The sequence below is a fragment of the Triturus cristatus genome, chromosome 4_1 (genome assembly GCF_964204655.1).
Source record: "Triturus cristatus chromosome 4_1, aTriCri1.1, whole genome shotgun sequence".
NCBI lineage: Eukaryota > Metazoa > Chordata > Amphibia > Caudata > Salamandridae > Triturus > Triturus cristatus.
Window position 1 is genome coordinate 138,911,876 of NC_140585.1, and position 19,018 is coordinate 138,930,893.

Below are 19,018 nucleotides of genomic sequence, written 5' to 3' on the forward strand. Positions count from 1 at the left end.
CCTTCGATTTAATACATCAGAAAAAGCTGGTTTGTGTTCGCAAATGGCCTGGTTTCTCTGACCAGCCTGCTTGCACCTGAGACTAGGGTTAGTACATCTTGTACGTGGGCAGCGTTTTTTAGTAGAAAGTAAATAGATTATGCATTGCACAAAAATGAAGTGCTTCAAACAAACACATACTTTGTATGCACAGAGAAGAGGTGGAATACATGTAAGACTGAGGACACAGGTTAAATGAGGAATAGATTGACTGCATTTCTGCCCACTTTTCTATGCCATTTCTGTAGTGCGATCAAAGGAAGCACCAAACTGTAAAACAAAGTTGTCAATTGCTTTCATAGTCCATTCCCTTTGTTTGGTGCTGTGAAAGGAAGAGCCAGATTCCAAAATAAATCAATGCTTTTTCAGACATTTCCCATACGGAATACCGAGCCCTGTATAAAAATGCATTTACTCTCAGGTTTTGAGCAGTGACATTGTAATGCTGTTAAAGTGTAAGATCCAAGCGAACACTGACTCTGTCAATGATGATCCAAAGGGGTTTTATGAAAAGTCCCAGCTACAAACACAAGAACCAAAACAGGATAAGGGGACACCTGGATTTGAACCAGGGACCTCTCGATCTGCAGTCAAATGCTCTACCACTGAGCTATATCCCCACCTGTTTGTGAGAGTCGGAATGAAAATATATCAGTACCTCATGAAAGAGTGTGAGCATCATGCTCAGTTGGGCCGGAAAGTACAAGCTTGAAACTGTGGAACAGGAGAAGTAGTTCTTAATATTATTTATTGAAGGAAAACGGGATCGTTTAAAAAAAATATTTATATGTTTCATTGTTATTTTATTTGAACAGGCAGTGGTCCACAGGAGCAATGCCTGTACATAAAATACTTGCTTTGAAACATTCTCAAAGGGGAAGAGGTTTTTACGGGACGCCTTATCCTTTCGCGGATTGGTTACCACAATCACCGAGATGGTGGTGAAGTATGATTGTTTTGGGCCAAATGATGGACGAAAAACATTTCTTCATACCACTGCAATTTGGTATTTGGAAGGTTCACCCAAACGTCCCTTTCAAGTACCATCAATTTAATATATCAGAAAAGGCCATTTTGTGTTCGAAAATGGCCTGAGTCTTCGAGCCAGCCTTTTTTCATCTGAAACGAGGGTTCATACATTTTGCACGTAGGCAGAGGTTTTAAGGAGAAATTAAATAGTTTCTACGTTGCACAAGAATGAAGTGCTTTAAACAAACACATATTTTGTATGCACAGAGGAGAGGAGGAATATATGTAAGACTGAGGACACAGGTTAAATGAGAAATAGATTGACTGCAGCGCTGCCGAGTATACTATGCCATTTCTTTAGTGCGCTACAAGGAAGCACCAAACTGTATAACAAAGTTTTCAATTGTTTTCATAGTCATTCTCTTTGTTTGAAGCTGTGAAAGGAAGAGCCGGATTCCAACATAAATTAATGATGTTTCAGAAAGTTCCCACGCCCTGTGTAAAAATGCATTTATTCCCAGGTTTTGAGCAGTGACACTGTAATGCTAATAAAGTATAAGATCCAACTGAACACTGGCTCTGTCAATGGTGATCCAAAGGGACTTTATGAAAGATCCCAGCTACAAACACCAGAACCAAAATAGGTTTAGGGGACACCCAGATTTGAACCAGGGACCTCTTGATCTGCAGTCAAATGCTCTACAACTGAGCTATATCTCCAACTGTTTTCAAAGATCAGAATGACAATATATCAGTACATCATGAAAGAGTGAGAGGCTCATGCTCAGTTGGGCCGCAAATACGAGCTTGAAACTGTGGAAAAGGAGAAGTAGTTCTTAATATTATTAATTAAAGGAAAACAGGATCATTTAAAAAACAAAATGTATATGTTTAATTGTTATTTTATTTGAATAGGCAGTGGTCCATAGGACCAATATCTGTAATTAAAATGTTTTTTTTTAAACATTCTCAAAGGGGAAGAGGTTTTTACGAGACTACTTATCTTTGTGGATTGATTACCACAATCACTGATATGGTGGTGAAGTATGATTGTTTTGGGCCAAATTACGGTGAAAAAACATTTCTGCATACCACTACAATTTGGTATTTGAAGGTACAACCAAACACCCCTTTCATGTACCTTCGATTTAATACATCAGAAAAAGCTATTTTGTGTTCGCAAATGGCCTGGTTTCTCAGACCAGCCTGCTTGCACCTGAGACTAGGGTTCGTACATCTTGTACGTGGGCAGCGTTTTTTAGTAGAAAGTAAATAGATTATGCATTGCACAAAAATGAAGTACTTCAAACAAACACATACTTTGTATGCACAGAGAAGAGGTGGAATACATGTAAGACTGAGGACACAGGTTAAATGAGGAATACATTGACTGCATTGCTGCCCACTTTTCTATGCAATTTCTGTAGTGCGATCAAAGGAAGCACCAAACTGTAAAACAAAGTTGTCAATTGCTTTCATAGTCCATTCCCTTTGTTTGGTGCTGTGAAAGGAAGAGCCAGATTCCAAAATAAATCAATGCTGTTTTAGAAATTTCCCATACGGTATACCGATCCCTGTTAAAAAATGCATTTACTCTCAGGTTTTGAGCAGTGACATTGTAATGCTATTAAAGTGTAAGATCCAAGCGAACACTGACTCTGTCAATGATGATCCAAAGGGGTTTTATGAAAAGTCCCAGCTACAAACACAAGAACCAAAACAGGCTAATGGGACACCTGGATTTGAAACATGGACCTCTTGATCTGCAGTCAAATGCTCTACCACTGAGCTATATCCCCACCTGTTTGTGAAAGTCAGAATGAAAATATATCAGTACCTCATGAAAGAGTGTGAGCATCATGCTCAGTTGGGCCGGAAAGTACAAGCTTGAAACTGTGGAACAGGAGAAGTAGTTCTTAATATTATCTATTGAAGGAAAACGGGATCGTTTAAAAAAAATATTTATATGTTTCATTGTTATTTTATTTGAACAGGCAGTGGTCCATAGGACCAATGCCTGTACATAAAATGCTTGTTTTGAAACATTCTCAAAGGGGAAGAGGTTTTTACGGGACGCCTTATCCTTTCGCGGATTGGTTACCACAATCACCGAGATGGTGGTGAAGTATGATTGTTTTGGGCCAAATGATGGACGAAAAACGTTTCACCATACCACTGCAATTTGGTATTTGGAAGGTACACCCAAACGTCCCTTTCAAGTACCATCAATTTAATATATCAGAAAAGGCCATTTTGTGTTTGAAAATGGCCTGATTCTTCGAGCCAGCCTTTTTTCATCTGCAACGAGGGTTCATACATTTTGCACGTAGGCAGAGGTTTTAAGGAGAAATTAAATAGTTTCTACATTGCACAAGAATGAAGTGCTTTAAACAAACACATATTTTGTATGCACAGAGGAGAGGAGGAATATATGTAAGACTGAGGACACAGGTTAAATGAGAAATAGATTGACTGCAGCGCTGCCGAGTATACTATGCCATTTCTTTAGTGCGCTACAAGGAAGCACCAAACTGTATAACAAAGTTTTCAATTGTTTTCATAGTCATTCTCTTTGCTTGAAGCTGTGAAAGGAAGAGCCGCATTCCCAAAAAAATCAATGATGTTTCAGAAAGTTCCCAGTCCTGTGTAAAAATGCATTTATTCCCAGGTTTTGAGCAGTGACACTGTAATGCTAATAAAGTATAAGATCCAACTGAACACTGACTCTGTCAATGGTGATCCAAAGGGACTTTATGAAAGATCCCAGCTACAGACGCCAGAACCAAAATATGTTTAGGGGACACCCAGATTAGAACCAGGGACCGCTTGATCTGCAGTCAAAGGCTCTACCACTGAGCTATATCCCCAACTGTTTTCAAAGATCAGAATGACAATATATCAGTACATCATGAAAGAGTGAGAGGCTCATGCTCAGTTGGGCCGCAAAGTACGAGCTTGAAACTGTGGAAAAGGAGAAGTAGTTCTTAATATTATTTATTAAAGGAAAACAGGATCATTTAAAAAACAAAATGTATATGTTTAATTGTTATTTTATTTGAATAGGCAGTGGTCCATAGGACCAATATCTGTAATTAAAATGTTTGTTTTGAAACATTCTCAAAGGGGAAGAGGTTTTTACGAGACTACTTATCTTTGTGGAATGATTACCACAATCACTGATATGGTGGTGAAGTATGATTGTTTTGGGCCAAATTACGGTGAAAAAACATTTCTACATACCACTACAATTTGGTATTTGAAGGTACAACCAAACACCCATTTCATGTACCTTCGATTTAATACATCAGAAAAAGCAATTTTGTGTTCGCAAATGGCCTGGTTTCTCAGACCAGCCTGCTTGCACCTGCAACTAGGGTTCGTACATCTTGTACGTGGGCAGCGTTTTTTAGTAGAAAGTAAATAGATTATGCATTGCACAAAAATGAAGTGCATCAAACAAACACATACTTTGTATGCACAGAGAAGAGGTGGAATACATGTAAGACTGAGGACACAGGTTAAATGAGGAATAGATTGACTGCATTGCTGCCCACTTTTCTATGCAATTTCTGTAGTGCGATTGAAGGAAGCACTAAACTGTAAAACAAAGTTGTCAATTGCTTTCATAGTCCATTCCCTTTGTTTGGTGCTGTGAAAGGAAGAGCCAGATTCCAAAATAAATCAATGCTGTTTTAGAAATTTCCCATACGGTATACCGATCCCTGTTAAAAAATGCATTTACTCTCAGGTTTTGAGCAGTGACATTGTAATGCTATTAAAGTGTAAGATCCAAGCGAACACTGACTCTGTCAATGATGATCCAAAGGGGTTTTATGAAAAGTCCCAGCTACAAACACAAGAACCAAAACAGGCTAATGGGACACCTGGATTTGAAACAGGGACCTCTTGATCTGCAGTCAAATGCTCTACCACTGAGCTATATCCCCACCTGTTTGTGAAAGTCGGAATGAAAATATATCAGTACCTCATGAAAGAGTGTGAGCATCATGCTCAGTTGGGCCGGAAAGTACAAGCTTGAAACTGTGGAACAGGAGAAGTAGTTCTTAATATTATCTATTGAAGGAAAACGGGATCGTTTAAAAAAAATATTTATATGTTTCATTGTTATTTTATTTGAACAGGCAGTGATTCATAGGACCAATGCCTGTACATAAAATGCTTGTTTTGAAACATTCTCAAAGGGGAAGAGGTTTTTACGGGATGCCTTATCCTTTCGCGGATTGGTTACCACAATCACCGAGATGGTGGTGAAGTATGATTATTTTGGCCCAAATGATGGACGAAAAACATTTCTACATACCACTGCAATTTGGTATTTGGAAGGTACACCCGAACGTCCCTTTCAAGTACCATCAATGTAATATATCAGAAAAGGCCATTTTGTGTTCGAAAATGGCCTGAGTCTTCGAGCCAGCCTTTTTTCATCTGCAACGAGGGTTCATACATTTTGCACGTAGGCAGAGGTTTTAAGGAGAAATTAAATAGTTTCTACGTTGCACAAGAATGAAGTGCTTTAAACAAACACATATTTTGTATGCACAGAGGAGAGGAGGAATATATGTAAGACTGAGGACACAGGTTAAATGATAAATAGATTGACTGCAGCGCTGCCGAGTATACTTTGCAATTTCTTTAGTGCGCTACAAGGAAGCACCAAAATGTATAACAAAGTTTTCAATTGTTTTCATAGTCATTCTCTTTGTTTGAAGCTGTGAAAGGAAGAGCCGGATTCCAAAATAAATCAATGATGTTTCAGACAGTTCCCACGCCCTGTGTAAAAATGCATTTATTCCCAGGTTTTGAGCAGTGACACTGTAATGCTAATAAAGTATAAGATCCAACTGAACACTGACTCTGTCAATGGTGATCCAAAGGGACTTAATGAAAGATCCCAGCTACAGACACCAGAACCAAAATAGGTTTAGGGGACACCCGGATTTGAACCAGGGACCTCTTGATCTGCAGTCAAATGCTCTACCACTGAGCTATATCCCCAACTGTTTTCAAAGATCAGAATGACAATATATCAGTACATCATGAAAGAGTGAGAGGCTCATGCTCAGTTGGGCCGCAAAGTACGAGCTTGAAACTGTGGAAAAGGAGAAGTAGTTCTTAATATTATTAATTAAAGGAAAACAGGATCATTTAAAAAACAAAATGTATATGTTTAATTGTTATTTTATTTGAATAGGCAGTGGGCCACAGGACCAATATCTGTAATTAAAATGTTTGTTTTGAAACATTCTCAAAGGGGAAGAGGTTTTTACGAGACCACTTATCTTTGTGGATTGATTACCACAATCACTGATATGGTGGTGAAGTATGATTGTTTTGGGCCAAATTACGGTGAAAAAACATTTCTGCATACCACTACAATTTGGTATTTGATGGTACAACCAAACACCCCTTTCATGTACTTTCGATTTAATACATCAGAAAAAGCTATTTTGTGTTCGCAAATGGCCTGGTTTCTCAGACCAGCCTGCTTGCACCTGAGACTAGGGTTCGTACATCTTGTACATGCACAGCGTTTTTTAGTAGAAAGTAAATAGATTATGCATTGCACAAAAATGAAGTGCATCAAACAAACACATACTTTGTATGCACAGAGAAGAGGTGGAATACATGTAAGACTGAGGACACAGGTTAAATGAGGAATAGATTGACTACATTGCTGCCCACTTTTCTATGCAATTTCTGTAGTGCGATCAAAGGAAGCACCAAACTGTAAAACAAAGTTGTCAATTGCTTTCATAGTCCATTCCCTTTGTTTGGTGCTGTGAAAGGAAGAGCCAGATTCCAAAATAAATCAATGCTTTTTCAGACATTTCCCATACGGAATACCGCGCCCTGTATAAAAATGCATATACTCTCAGGTTTTGAGCAGTGACACTGTAATGCTATTAAAGTGTAAGATCCAAGCGAACACTGACTCTGTCAATGATGATGCAAAGGGGTTTTATGAAAAGTCCCAGCTACAAACACAAGAACCAAAACAGGATAAGGGGACACCTGGATTTGAAACAGGGACCTCTTGATCTGCAGTGAAATGCTCTACCACTGAGCTATATCCCCACCTGTTTGTGAGAGTCGGAATGAAAATATATCAGTACCTCATGAAAGAGTGTGAGCATCATGCTCAGTTGGGCCGGAAAGTACAAGCTTGAAACTGTGGAACAGGAGAAGTAGTTCTCAATATTATTTATTGAAGGAAAACGGGATCGTTTAAAAAAAATATTTATATGTTTCATTGTTATTTTATTTGAACAGGCAGTGATTCATAGGACCAATGCCTGTACATAAAATGCTTGTTTTGAAACATTCTCAAAGGGGAAGAGGTTTTTACGGGATGCCTTATCCTTTCGCAGATTGGTTACCACAATCACCAAGATGGTGGTGAAGTATGATTGTTTTGGGCCAAATGATGGACGAAAAACATTTCTACATACCACTGCAATTTGGTATTTGGAAGGTACACCCAAACGTCCCTTTCAAGTACCATCAATTTAATATATCAGAAAAGGCCATTTTGTGTTCGAAAATGGCCTGAGTCTTCGAGCCAGCCTTTTTTCATCTGCAACGAGGGTTCATACATTTTGCACGTAGGCAGAGGTTTTAAGGAGAAATTAAATAGTTTCTATGTTGCACAAGAATGAAGTGCTTTAAACAAACACATATTTTGTATGCACAGAGGAGAGGAGGAATATATGTAAGACTGAGGACACAGGTTAAATGATAAATAGATTGACTGCAGCGCTGCCGAGTATACTTTGCAATTTCTTTAGTGCGCTACAAGGAAGCACCAAAATGTATAACAAAGTTTTCAATTGTTTTCATAGTCATTCTCTTTGTTTGAAGCTGTGAAAGGAAGAGCCGGATTCCAAAATAAATCAATGATGTTTCAGACAGTTCCCACGCCCTGTGTAAAAATGCATTTATTCCCAGGTTTTGAGCAGTGACACTGTAATGCTAATAAAGTATAAGATCCAACTGAACACTGACTCTGTCAATGGTGATCCAAAGGGACTTTATGAAAGATCCCAGCTACAAACACCTGAACCAAAATAGGTTTAGGAGACACCTGGATTTGAACCAGGGTCCTCTTGATCTGCAGTCAAATGCTCTACCACTGAGCTATATCCCCAACTGTTTTCAAAGATTAGAATGTCAATATATCAGTACATCATGAAAGAGTGAGAGGCTCATGCTCAGTTGGGCCGCAAAGTACGAGCTTGAAACTGTGGAAAAGGAGAAGTAGTTCTTAATATTATTAATTAAAGGAAACCAGGATCATTTAAAAAACTAACTGTATATGTTTAATTGTTATTTTATTTGAATAGGCAGTGGTCCATAGGACCAATATCTGTAATTGAAATGTTTTTTTTTTAAACATTCTCAAAGGGGAAGAGGTTTTTACGAGACTACTTATCTTTGTGGATTGATTACCACAATCACTGATATGGTGGTGAAGTATGATTGTTTTGGGCCAAATTATGGTGAAAAAACATTTCTGCATACCACTACAATTTGGTATTTGAAGGTACAACCAAACACCCCTTTCACGTACCTTCGATTTAATACATCAGAAAAAGCTATTTTGTGTTCGCAAATGGCCTGGTTTCTCAGACCAGCCTGCTTGCACCTGCAACTAGGGTTCATACATCTCGTACGTGGGCAGCGTTTTTTAGTAGAAAGTAAATAGATTATGCATTGCACAAAAATGAAGTACTTCAAACAAACACATACTTTGTATTCACAGAGAAGAGGTGGAATACATGTAAGACTGAGGACACAGGCTAAATGAGGAATAGATTGACTGCATTTCTGCCCACTTTTCTATGCAATTTCTGTAGTGCGATCAAAGGAAGCACCAAACTGTCAAACAAAGTTGTCAATTGCTTTCATAGTCCATTCCCTTTGTTTGGTGCTGTGAAAGGAAGAGCCAGATTCCAAAATAAATCAATGCTTTTTCAGACATTTCCCATACGGAATACCGAGCCTGTATAAAAATGCATTTATTCTCAGGTTTTGAGCAGTGACATTGTAATGCTATTAAAGTGTAAGATCCAAGCGAACACTGACTCTGTCAATGATGATCCAAAGGGGTTTTATGAAAAGTCCCAGCTACAAACACAAGAACCAAAACAGGCTAAGGGGACACCTGGATTTGATCTAGGGACCTCTTGATCTGCAGTCAAATGCTCTACCACTGAGCTATATCACCACCTGTTTGTGAGAGTCGGAAAGAAAATATATCAGTACCTCATGAAGGAGTGTGAGCATCATGCTCAGTTGGGCCGGAAAGTACAAGCTTGAAACTGTGGAACAGGAGAAGTAGTTCTTAATATTATTTATTGAAGGAAAACGGGATCGTTTAAAAAAAATATTTATATGTTTCATTGTTATTTTATTTGAACAGGCCGTGGTCCATAGGACCAATAACTGTACATAAAATGCTTGTTTTGAAACATTCTAAAAGGGGAAGAGGTTTTTACGGGACGCCGTATCCTTTCGCGGATTGGTTACCACAATCACCGAGATGGTGGTGAAGTATGATTATTTTGGCCCAAATGATGGACGAAAAACATTTCTACATACCACTGCAATTTGGTATTTGGAAGGTACACCCGAACGTCCCTTTCAAGTACCATCAATGTAATATATCAGAAAAGGCCATTTTGTGTTCGAAAATGGCCTGAGTCTTCGAGCCAGCCTTTTTTCATCTGCAACGAGGGTTCATACATTTTGCACGTAGGCAGAGGTTTTAAGGAGAAATTAAATAGTTTCTACGTTGCACAAGAATGAAGTGCTTTAAACAAACACATATTTTGTATGCACAGAGGAGAGGAGGAATATATGTAAGACTGAGGACACAGGTTAAATGAGAAATAGATTGACTGCAGCGCTGCCGAGTAACTATGCCATTTCTTTAGTGCGCTACAAGGAAGCACCAAACTGAATAACAAAGTTTTCAATTGTTTTCATAGTCATTCTCTTTGTTTGAATCAAATCAATGATGTTTCAGAAAGTTCCCACGCCCTGTGTAAAAATGCATTTATTCCCAGGTTTTGAGCAGTGACACTGTAATGCTAATAAAGTATAAGATCCAACTGAACACTGACTCTGTCAATGGTGATCCAAAGGGACTTTATGAAAGATCCCAGCTACAAACACCAGAACCAAAATAGGTTTAGGGGACACCCTGATTTGAACCAGGGACCTCTTGATCTGCAGTCAAATGCTCTACCACTGAGCTATATCCACAACTGTTTTCAAAGTTCAGAATGACAATATATCAGTACATCATGAAAGAGTGAGAGGCTCAAGCTCAGGTGGGCCACAAAGTGCGAGCTTGAAACTGTGGAAAAGGAGAAGTAGTTCTTAATATTATTAATTAAAGGAAAACAGGATCATTTAAAAAACAAAATGTATATGTTTAATTGTTATTTTATTTGAATAGGCAGTGGTCCATAGGACCAATATCTGTAATTAAAATGTTTGTTTTGAAACATTCTCAAAGGGGAACAGGTTTTTACGAGACTAGTTATCTTTCTGGATTGATTACCACAATCACTGATATGGTGGTGAAGTATGATTGTTTTGGGCCAAATTACGGTGAAAAAACATTTCTGCATACCACTACAATTTGGTAATTGAAGGTACAACCAAACACCCCTTTCATGTACTTTCGATTTAATACATCAGAAAAAAATATTTTGTGTTCGCAAATGGCCTGGTTTCTCAGACCAGCCTGCTTGCACCTGCAACTAGGGTTCGTACATCTTGTACATGGGCAGCGTTTTTTAGTAGAAAGTAAATAGATTATGCATTGCACAAAAATGAAGTGCTTCAAACAAACACATACTTTGTATGCACAGAGAAGAGGTGGAATACATGTAAGACTGAGGACACAGGTTAAATGAGGAATAGATTGACTGCATTTCTGCCCACTTTTCTATGCAATTTCTGTAGTGCGATCAAAGGAGGCACCAAACTGTAAAACAAAGTTGTCAATTGCTTTCATAGTCCATTCCCTTTGTTTGGTGCTGTGAAAGGAAGAGCCAGATTCCAAAATAAATCAATGCTTTTTCAGACATTTCCCATACGGAATACCGCGCCCTGTATAAAAATGCATTTACGCTCAGGTTTTGAGCAGTGACATTGTAATGCTATTAAAGTGTAAGATCCAAGCGAACACTGACTCTGTCAATGATGATGCAAAGGGGTTTTATGAAAAGTCCCAGCTACAAACACAAGAACCAAAACAGGCTAAGGGGACACCTGGATTTGAACCAGGGACCTCTTGATCTGCAGTGAAATGCTCTACCACTGAGCTATATCCCCACCTGTTTGTGAGAGTCGGAATGAAAATATATCAGTACCTCATGAAAGAGAGTGAGCATCATGCTCAGTTGGGCCGGAAAGTACAAGCTTGAAACTGTGGAACAGGAGAAGTAGTTCTTAATATTATTTATTGAAGGAAAACGGGATCGTTTAAAAAAAATAATTATATGTTTCATTGTTATTTTATTTGAACAGGCAGTGATTCATAGGACCAATGCCTGTACATAAAATGCTTGTTTTGAAACATTCTCAAAGGGGAAGAGGTTTTTACAGGATGCCTTATCCTTTCGCAGATTGGTTACCACAATCACCAAGATGGTGGTGAAGTATGATTGTTTTGGGCCAAATGATGGACGAAAAACATTTCTACATACCACTGCAATTTGGTATTTGGAAGGTACACCCAAACGTCCCTTTCAAGTACCATCAATTTAATATATCAGAAAAGGCCATTTTGTGTTCGAAAATGGCCTGAGTCTTCGAGCCAGCCTTTGTTCATCTGCAACGAGGATTCATACATTTTGCACGTAGGCAGAGGTTTTAAGGAGAAATTAAATAGTTTCTATGTTGCACAAGAATGAAGTGCTTTAAACAAACACATATTTTGTATGCACAGAGGAGAGGAGGAATATATGTAAGACTGAGGACACAGGTTAAATGATAAATAGATTGACTGCAGCGCTGCCGAGTATACTTTGCAATTTCTTTAGTGCGCTACAAGGAAGCACCAAAATGTATAACAAAGTTTTCAATTGTTTTCATAGTCATTCTCTTTGTTTGAAGCTGTGAAAGGAAGAGCCGGATTCCAAAATAAATCAATGATGTTTCAGACAGTTCCCACGCCCTGTGTAAAAATGCATTTATTCCCAGGTTTTGAGCAGTGACACTGTAATGCTAATAAAGTATAAGATCCAACTGAACACTGACTCTGTCAATGGTGATCCAAAGGGACTTTATGAAAGATCCCAGCTACAAACACCTGAACCAAAATAGGTTTAGGAGACACCTGGATTTGAACCAGGGTCCTCTTGATCTGCAGTCAAATGCTCTACCACTGAGCTATATCCCCAACTGTTTTCAAAGATTAGAATGTCAATATATCAGTACATCATGAAAGAGTGAGAGGCTCATGCTCAGTTGGGCCGCAAAGTACGAGCTTGAAACTGTGGAAAAGGAGAAGTAGTTCTTAATATTATTAATTAAAGGAAACCAGGATCATTTAAAAAACTAACTGTATATGTTTAATTGTTATTTTATTTGAATAGGCAGTGGTCCATAGGACCAATATCTGTAATTGAAATGTTTTTTTTTTAAACATTCTCAAAGGGGAAGAGGTTTTTACGAGACTATTTATCTTTGTGGATTGATTACCACAATCACTGATATGGTGGTGAAGTATGATTGTTTTGGGCCACATTATGGTGAAAAAACATTTCTGCATACCACTACAATTTGGTATTTGAAGGTACAAACAAACACCCCTTTCATGTACCTTCGATTTAATACATCAGAAAAAGCTATTTTGTGTTCGCAAATGGCCTGGTTTCTCAGACCAGCCTGCTTGCACCTGCAACTAGGGTTCATACATCTCGTACGTGGCCAGCGTTTTTTAGTAGAAAGTAAATAGATTATGCATTGCACAAAAATGAAGTGCTTCAAACAAACACATACTTTGTATGCACAGAGAAGAGGTGGAATACATGTAAGACTGAGGACACAGGTTAAATGAGGAATAGATTGACTGCATTTCTGCCCACTTTTCTATGCAATTTCTGTAGTGCGATCAAAGGAAGCACCAAACTGTAAAACAAAGTTGTCAATTGCTTTCATAGTCCATTCCCTTTGTTTGGTGCTGTGAAAGGAAGAGCCAGATTCCAAAATAAATCAATGCTTTTTCAGACATTTCCCATACGGAATACCGAGCCTGTATAAAAATGCATTTATTCTCAGGTTTTGAGCAGTGACATTGTAATGCTATTAAAGTGTAAGATCCAAGCGAACACTGACTCTGTCAATGATGATCCAAAGGGGTTTTATGAAAAGTCCCAGCTACAAACACAAGAACCAAAACAGGCTAAGGGGACACCTGGATTTGATCTAGGGACCTCTTGATCTGCAGTCAAATGCTCTACCACTGAGCTATATCCCCACCTGTTTGTGAGAGTCGGAATGAAAATATATCAGTACCTCATGAAGGAGTGTGAGCATCATGCTCAGTTGGGCCGGAAAGTACAAGCTTGAAACTGTGGAACAGGAGAAGTAGTTCTTAATATTATTTATTGAAGGAAAACGGGATCGTTTAAAAAAAATATTTATATGTTTCATTGTTATTTTATTTGAACAGGCCGTGGTCCATAGGACCAATGACTGTACATAAAATGCTTGTTTTGAAACATTCTAAAAGGGGAAGAGGTTTTTACGGGACGCCGTATCCTTTCGCGGATTGGTTACCACAATCACCGAGATGGTGGTGAAGTATGATTATTTTGGCCCAAATGATGGACGAAAAACATTTCTACATACCACTGCAATTTGGTATTTGGAAGGTACACCCGAACGTCCCTTTCAAGAACCATCAATGTAATATATCTGAAAAGGCCATTTTGTGTTCGAAAATGGCCTGAGTCTTCGAGCCAGCCTTTTTTCATCTGCAACGAGGGTTCATACATTTTGCACGTAGGCAGAGGTTTTAAGGAGAAATTAAATAGTTTCTACGTTGCACAAGAATGAAGTGCTTTAAACAAACACATATTTTGTATGCACAGAGGAGAGGAGGAATATATGTAAGACTGAGGACACAGGTTAAATGAGAAATAGATTGACTGCAGCGCTGCCGAGTAACTATGCCATTTCTTTAGTGCGCTACAAGGAAGCACCAAACTGAATAACAAAGTTTTCAATTGTTTTCATAGTCATTCTCTTTGTTTGAATCTGTGAAAGGAAGAGCCGGATTCTAAAATAAATCAATGATGTTTCAGAAAGTTCCCACCCCCTGTGTAAAAATGCATTTATTCCCAGGTTTTGAGCAGTGACACTGTAATGCTAATAAAGTATAAGATCCAACTGAACACTGACTCTGTCAATGGTGATCCAAAGGGACTTTATGAAAGATCCCAGCTACAAACACCAGAACCAAAATAGGTTTAGGGGACACCCTGATTTGAACCAGGGACCTCTTGATCTGCAGTCAAATGCTCTACCACTGAGCTATATCCACAACTGTTTTCAAAGTTCAGAATGACAATATATCAGTACATCATGAAAGAGTGAGAGGCTCAAGCTCAGGTGGGCCACAAAGTGCGAGCTTGAAACTGTGGAAAAGGAGAAGTAGTTCTTAATATTATTAATTGAAGGAAAACAGGATCATTTAAAAAACAAAATGTATATGTTTAATTGTTATTTTATTTGAATAGGCAGTGGTCCATAGGACCAATATCTGTAATTAAAATGTTTGTTTTGAAACATTCTCAAAGGGGAAGAGGTTTTTACGAGACTAGTTATCTTTCTGGATTGATTACCACAATCACTGATATGGTGGTGAAGTATGATTGTTTTGGGCCAAATTACGGTGAAAAAACATTTCTGCATACCACTACAATTTGGTATTTGAAGGTACAACCAAACACCCCTTTCATGTACCTTCGATTTAATACATCAGAAAAAGCTATTTTGTGTTCGCAAATGGCCTGGTTTCTCAGACCAGCCTGCTTGCACCTGCAACTAGGGTTCGTACATCTTGTACGTGGGCAGCGTATTTTAGTAGAAAGTAAATAGATTATGCATTGCACAAAAATGAAGTGCTTCAAACAAACACATACTTTGTATGCACAGAGAAGAGGTGGAATACATGTAAGACTGAGGACACAGGTTAAATGAGGAATAGATTGACTACATTGCTGCCCACTTTTCTATGCAATTTCTGTAGTGCGATCAAAGGAAGCACCAAACTGTAAAACAAAGTTGTCAATTGCTTTCATAGTCCATTCCCTTTGTTTGGTGCTGTGAAAGGAAGAGCCAGATTCCAAAATAAATCAATGCTTTTTCAGACATTTCCCATACGGAATACCTAGCCCTGTATAAAAATGCATTTACTCTCAGGTTTTGAGCAGTGACACTGTAATGCTATTAAAGTGTAAGATCCAAGCGAACACTGACTCTGTCAATGATGATGCAAAGGGGTTTTATGAAAAGTCCCAGCTACAAACACAAGAACCAAAACATGCCAAGGGGACACCTGGATTTGAACCAGGGACCTCTTGATCTGCAGTCAAATGCTCTACCACTGAGCTATATCCCCACCAGTTTGTGAGAGTCGGAATGAAAATATATCAGTACCTCATGAAAGAGAGTGAGCATCATGCTCAGTTGGGCCGGAAAGTACAAGCTTGAAACTGTGGAACAGGAGAAGTAGTTCTTAATATTATTTATTGAAGGAAAACGGGATCGTTTAAAAAAAATATTTATATGTTTCATTGTTATTTTATTTGAACAGGCAGTGATTCATAGGACCAATGCCTGTACATAAAATGCTTGTTTTGAAACATTCTCAAAGGGTAAGAGGTTTTTACGGGATGCCTTATCCTTTCGCAGATTGGTTACCACAATCACCAAGATGGTGGTGAAGTATGATTGTTTTGGGCCAAATGATGGACGAAAAACATTTCTACATACCACTGCAATTTGGTATTTGGAAGGTACACCCAAACGTCCCTTTCAAGTACCATCAATTTAATATATCAGAAAAGGCCATTTTGTGTTCGAAAATGGCCTGAGTCTTCGAGCCAGCCTTTTTTCATCTGCAACGAGGATTCATACATTTTGCACGTAGGCAGAGGTTTTAAGGAGAAATTAAATAGTTTCTATGTTGCACAAGAATGAAGTGCTTTAAACAAACACATATTTTGTATGCACAGAGGAGAGGAGGAATATATGTAAGACTGAGGACACAGGTTAAATGATAAATAGATTGACTGCAGCGCTGCCGAGTATACTTTGCAATTTCTTTAGTGCGCTACAAGGAAGCACCAAAATGTATAACAAAGTTTTCAATTGTTTTCATAGTCATTCTCTTTGAAGCTGTGAAAGGAAGAGCCGGATTCCAAAATAAATCAATGATGTTTCAGACAGTTCCCACGCCCTGTGTAAAAATGCATTTATTCCCAGGTTTTGAGCAGTGACACTGTAATGCTAATAAAGTATAAGATCCAACTGAACACTGACTCTGTCAATGGTGATCCAAAGGGACTTTATGAAAGATCCCAGCTACAAACACCAGAACCAAAATAGGTTTAGGGGACACCCTGATTTGAACCAGGGACCTCTTGATCTGCAGTCAAATGCTCTACCACTGAGCTATATCCACAACTGTTTTCAAAGTTCAGAATGACAATATATCAGTACATCATGAAAGAGTGAGAGGCTCAAGCTCAGGTGGGCCACAAAGTGCGAGCTTGAAACTGTGGAAAAGGAGAAGTAGTTCTTAATATTATTAATTAAAGGAAAACAGGATCATTTAAAAAACAAAATGTATATGTTTAATTGTTATTTTATTTGAATAGGCAGTGGTCCATAGGACCAATATCTGTAATTAAAATGTTTGTTTTGAAACATTCTCAAAGGGGAAGAGGTTTTTACGAGACTAGTTATCTTTCTGGATTGATTACCACAATCACTGATATGGTGGTGAAGTATGATTGTTTTGGGCCAAATTACGGTGAAAAAACATTTCTGCATACCACTACAATTTGGTATTTGAAGGTACAACCAAACACCCCTTTCATGTACCTTCGATTTAATACATCAGAAAAAGCTATTTTGTGTTCGCAAATGGCCTGGTTTCTCAGACCAGCCTGCTTGCACCTGCAACTAGGGTTCGTACATCTTGTACGTGGGCAGCGTATTTTAGTAGAAAGTAAATAGATTATGCATTGCACAAAAATGAAGTGCTTCAAACAAACACATACTTTGTATGCACAGAGAAGAGGTGGAATACATGTAAGACTGAGGACACAGGTTAAATGAGGAATAGATTGACTACATTGCTGCCCACTTTTCTATGCAATTTCTGTAGTGCGATCAAAGGAAGCACCAAACTGTAAAACAAAGTTGTCAATTGCTTTCATAGTCCATTCCCTTTGTTTGGTGCTGTGAAAGGAAGAGCCAGATTCCAAAATAAATCAATGCTTTTTCAGACATTTCCCATACGGAATACCGAGCCCTGTATAAAAATGCATTTACTCTCAGGTTTTGAGCAGTGACACTGTAATGCTATTAAAGTGTAAGATCCAAGCGAACACTGACTCTGTCAATGATGATGCAAAGGGGTTTTATGAAAAGTCCCAGCTACAAACACAAGAACCAAAACATGCCAAGGGGACACCTGGATTTGAACCAGGGACCTCTTGATCTGCAGTCAAATGCTCTACCACTGAGCTATATCCCCACCAGTTTGTGAGAGTCGGAATGAAAATATATCAGTACCTCATGAAAGAGAGTGAGCATCATGCTCAGTTGGGCCGGAAAGTACAAGCTTGAAACTGTGGAACAGGAGAAGGAGTTCTTAATATTATTTATTGAAGGAAAACGGGATCGTTTAAAAAAAATAATTTTATGTTTCATTGTTATTTTATTTGAACAGGCAGTGATTCATAGGACCAATGCCTGTACATAAAATGCTTGTTTTGAAACATTCTCAAAGGGGAAGAGGTTTTTACGGGATGCCTTATCCTTTCGCAGATTGGTTACCACAATCACCAAGATGGTGGTGAAGTATGATTGTTTTGGGCCAAATGATGGACGAAAAACATTTCTACATACCACTGCAATTTGGTATTTGGAAGGTACACCCAAACGTCCCTTTCAAGTACCATCAATTTAATATATCAGAAAAGGCCATTTTGTGTTCGAAAATGGCCTGAGTCTTCGAGCCAGCCTTTTTTCATCTGCAACGAGGATTCATACATTTTGCACGTAGGCAGAGGTTTTAAGGAGAAATTAAATAGTTTCTATGTTGCACAAGAATGAAGTGCTTTAAACAAACACATATTTTGTATGCACAGAGGAGAGGAGGAATATATGTAAGACTGAGGACACAGGTTAAATGATAAATAGATTGACTGCAGCGCTGCCGAGTATACTTTGCAATTTCTTTAGTGCGCTACAAGGAAGCACCAAAATGTATAACAAAGTTTTCAATTGTTTTCATAGTCATTCTCTTTGAAGCTGTGAAAGGAAGAGCCGGATTCCAAAATAAATCAATGATGTTTCAGACAGTTCCCACGCCCTGTGTAAAAATGCATTTATTCCCAGGTTTTGAGCAGTGACACTGTAATGCTAATAAAGTATAAGATCAAACTGAACACTGACTCTGTCAATGGTGATCCATAGGGACTTTATGAAAGATCCCAGCTACAAACACCAAAACCAAAATAGGTTTAGGGGACACCCGGATTTGAACCAGGGACCTCTTGATCAGCAGTCAAATGCTCTACCACTGAGCTATATCCCCAACTGTTTTCAAAGATCAGAATGACAATATATCAGTACATCATGAAAGAGTGAGAGGCTCAAGCTCAGTTGGGCCACAAAGTACGAGCTTGAAACTGTGGAAAAGGAGAAGTAGTTCTTAATATTATTAATTAAAGGA

At 38.5% G+C, this 19,018-nt stretch overlaps 6 non-coding genes across 6 annotated transcripts; all 6 read right to left on the minus strand.

Moving 5' to 3' along the window:
- Positions 1-587: 587 nt before the first annotated feature.
- On the minus strand, positions 588-659 carry TRNAC-GCA (transfer RNA cysteine (anticodon GCA)). Its single transcript has one exon. It is a non-coding gene; the product is annotated as a tRNA-Cys (tRNA).
- A 5,293-nt stretch (positions 660-5,952) lies between these two features.
- TRNAC-GCA (transfer RNA cysteine (anticodon GCA)) lies at positions 5,953-6,024 on the minus strand. Its single transcript has one exon. It is a non-coding gene; the product is annotated as a tRNA-Cys (tRNA).
- Positions 6,025-8,101: 2,077 nt separating this feature from the next.
- TRNAC-GCA (transfer RNA cysteine (anticodon GCA)) lies at positions 8,102-8,173 on the minus strand. The gene has a single exon. It is a non-coding gene; the product is annotated as a tRNA-Cys (tRNA).
- Positions 8,174-12,370: 4,197 nt separating this feature from the next.
- On the minus strand, positions 12,371-12,442 carry TRNAC-GCA (transfer RNA cysteine (anticodon GCA)). Its single transcript has one exon. It is a non-coding gene; the product is annotated as a tRNA-Cys (tRNA).
- Positions 12,443-15,598: 3,156 nt separating this feature from the next.
- Positions 15,599-15,670, minus strand: TRNAC-GCA (transfer RNA cysteine (anticodon GCA)). Its single transcript has one exon. It is a non-coding gene; the product is annotated as a tRNA-Cys (tRNA).
- Positions 15,671-17,743: 2,073 nt separating this feature from the next.
- Positions 17,744-17,815, minus strand: TRNAC-GCA (transfer RNA cysteine (anticodon GCA)). The gene has a single exon. It is a non-coding gene; the product is annotated as a tRNA-Cys (tRNA).
- Between the last annotated feature and the right edge of the window lie 1,203 nt (positions 17,816-19,018).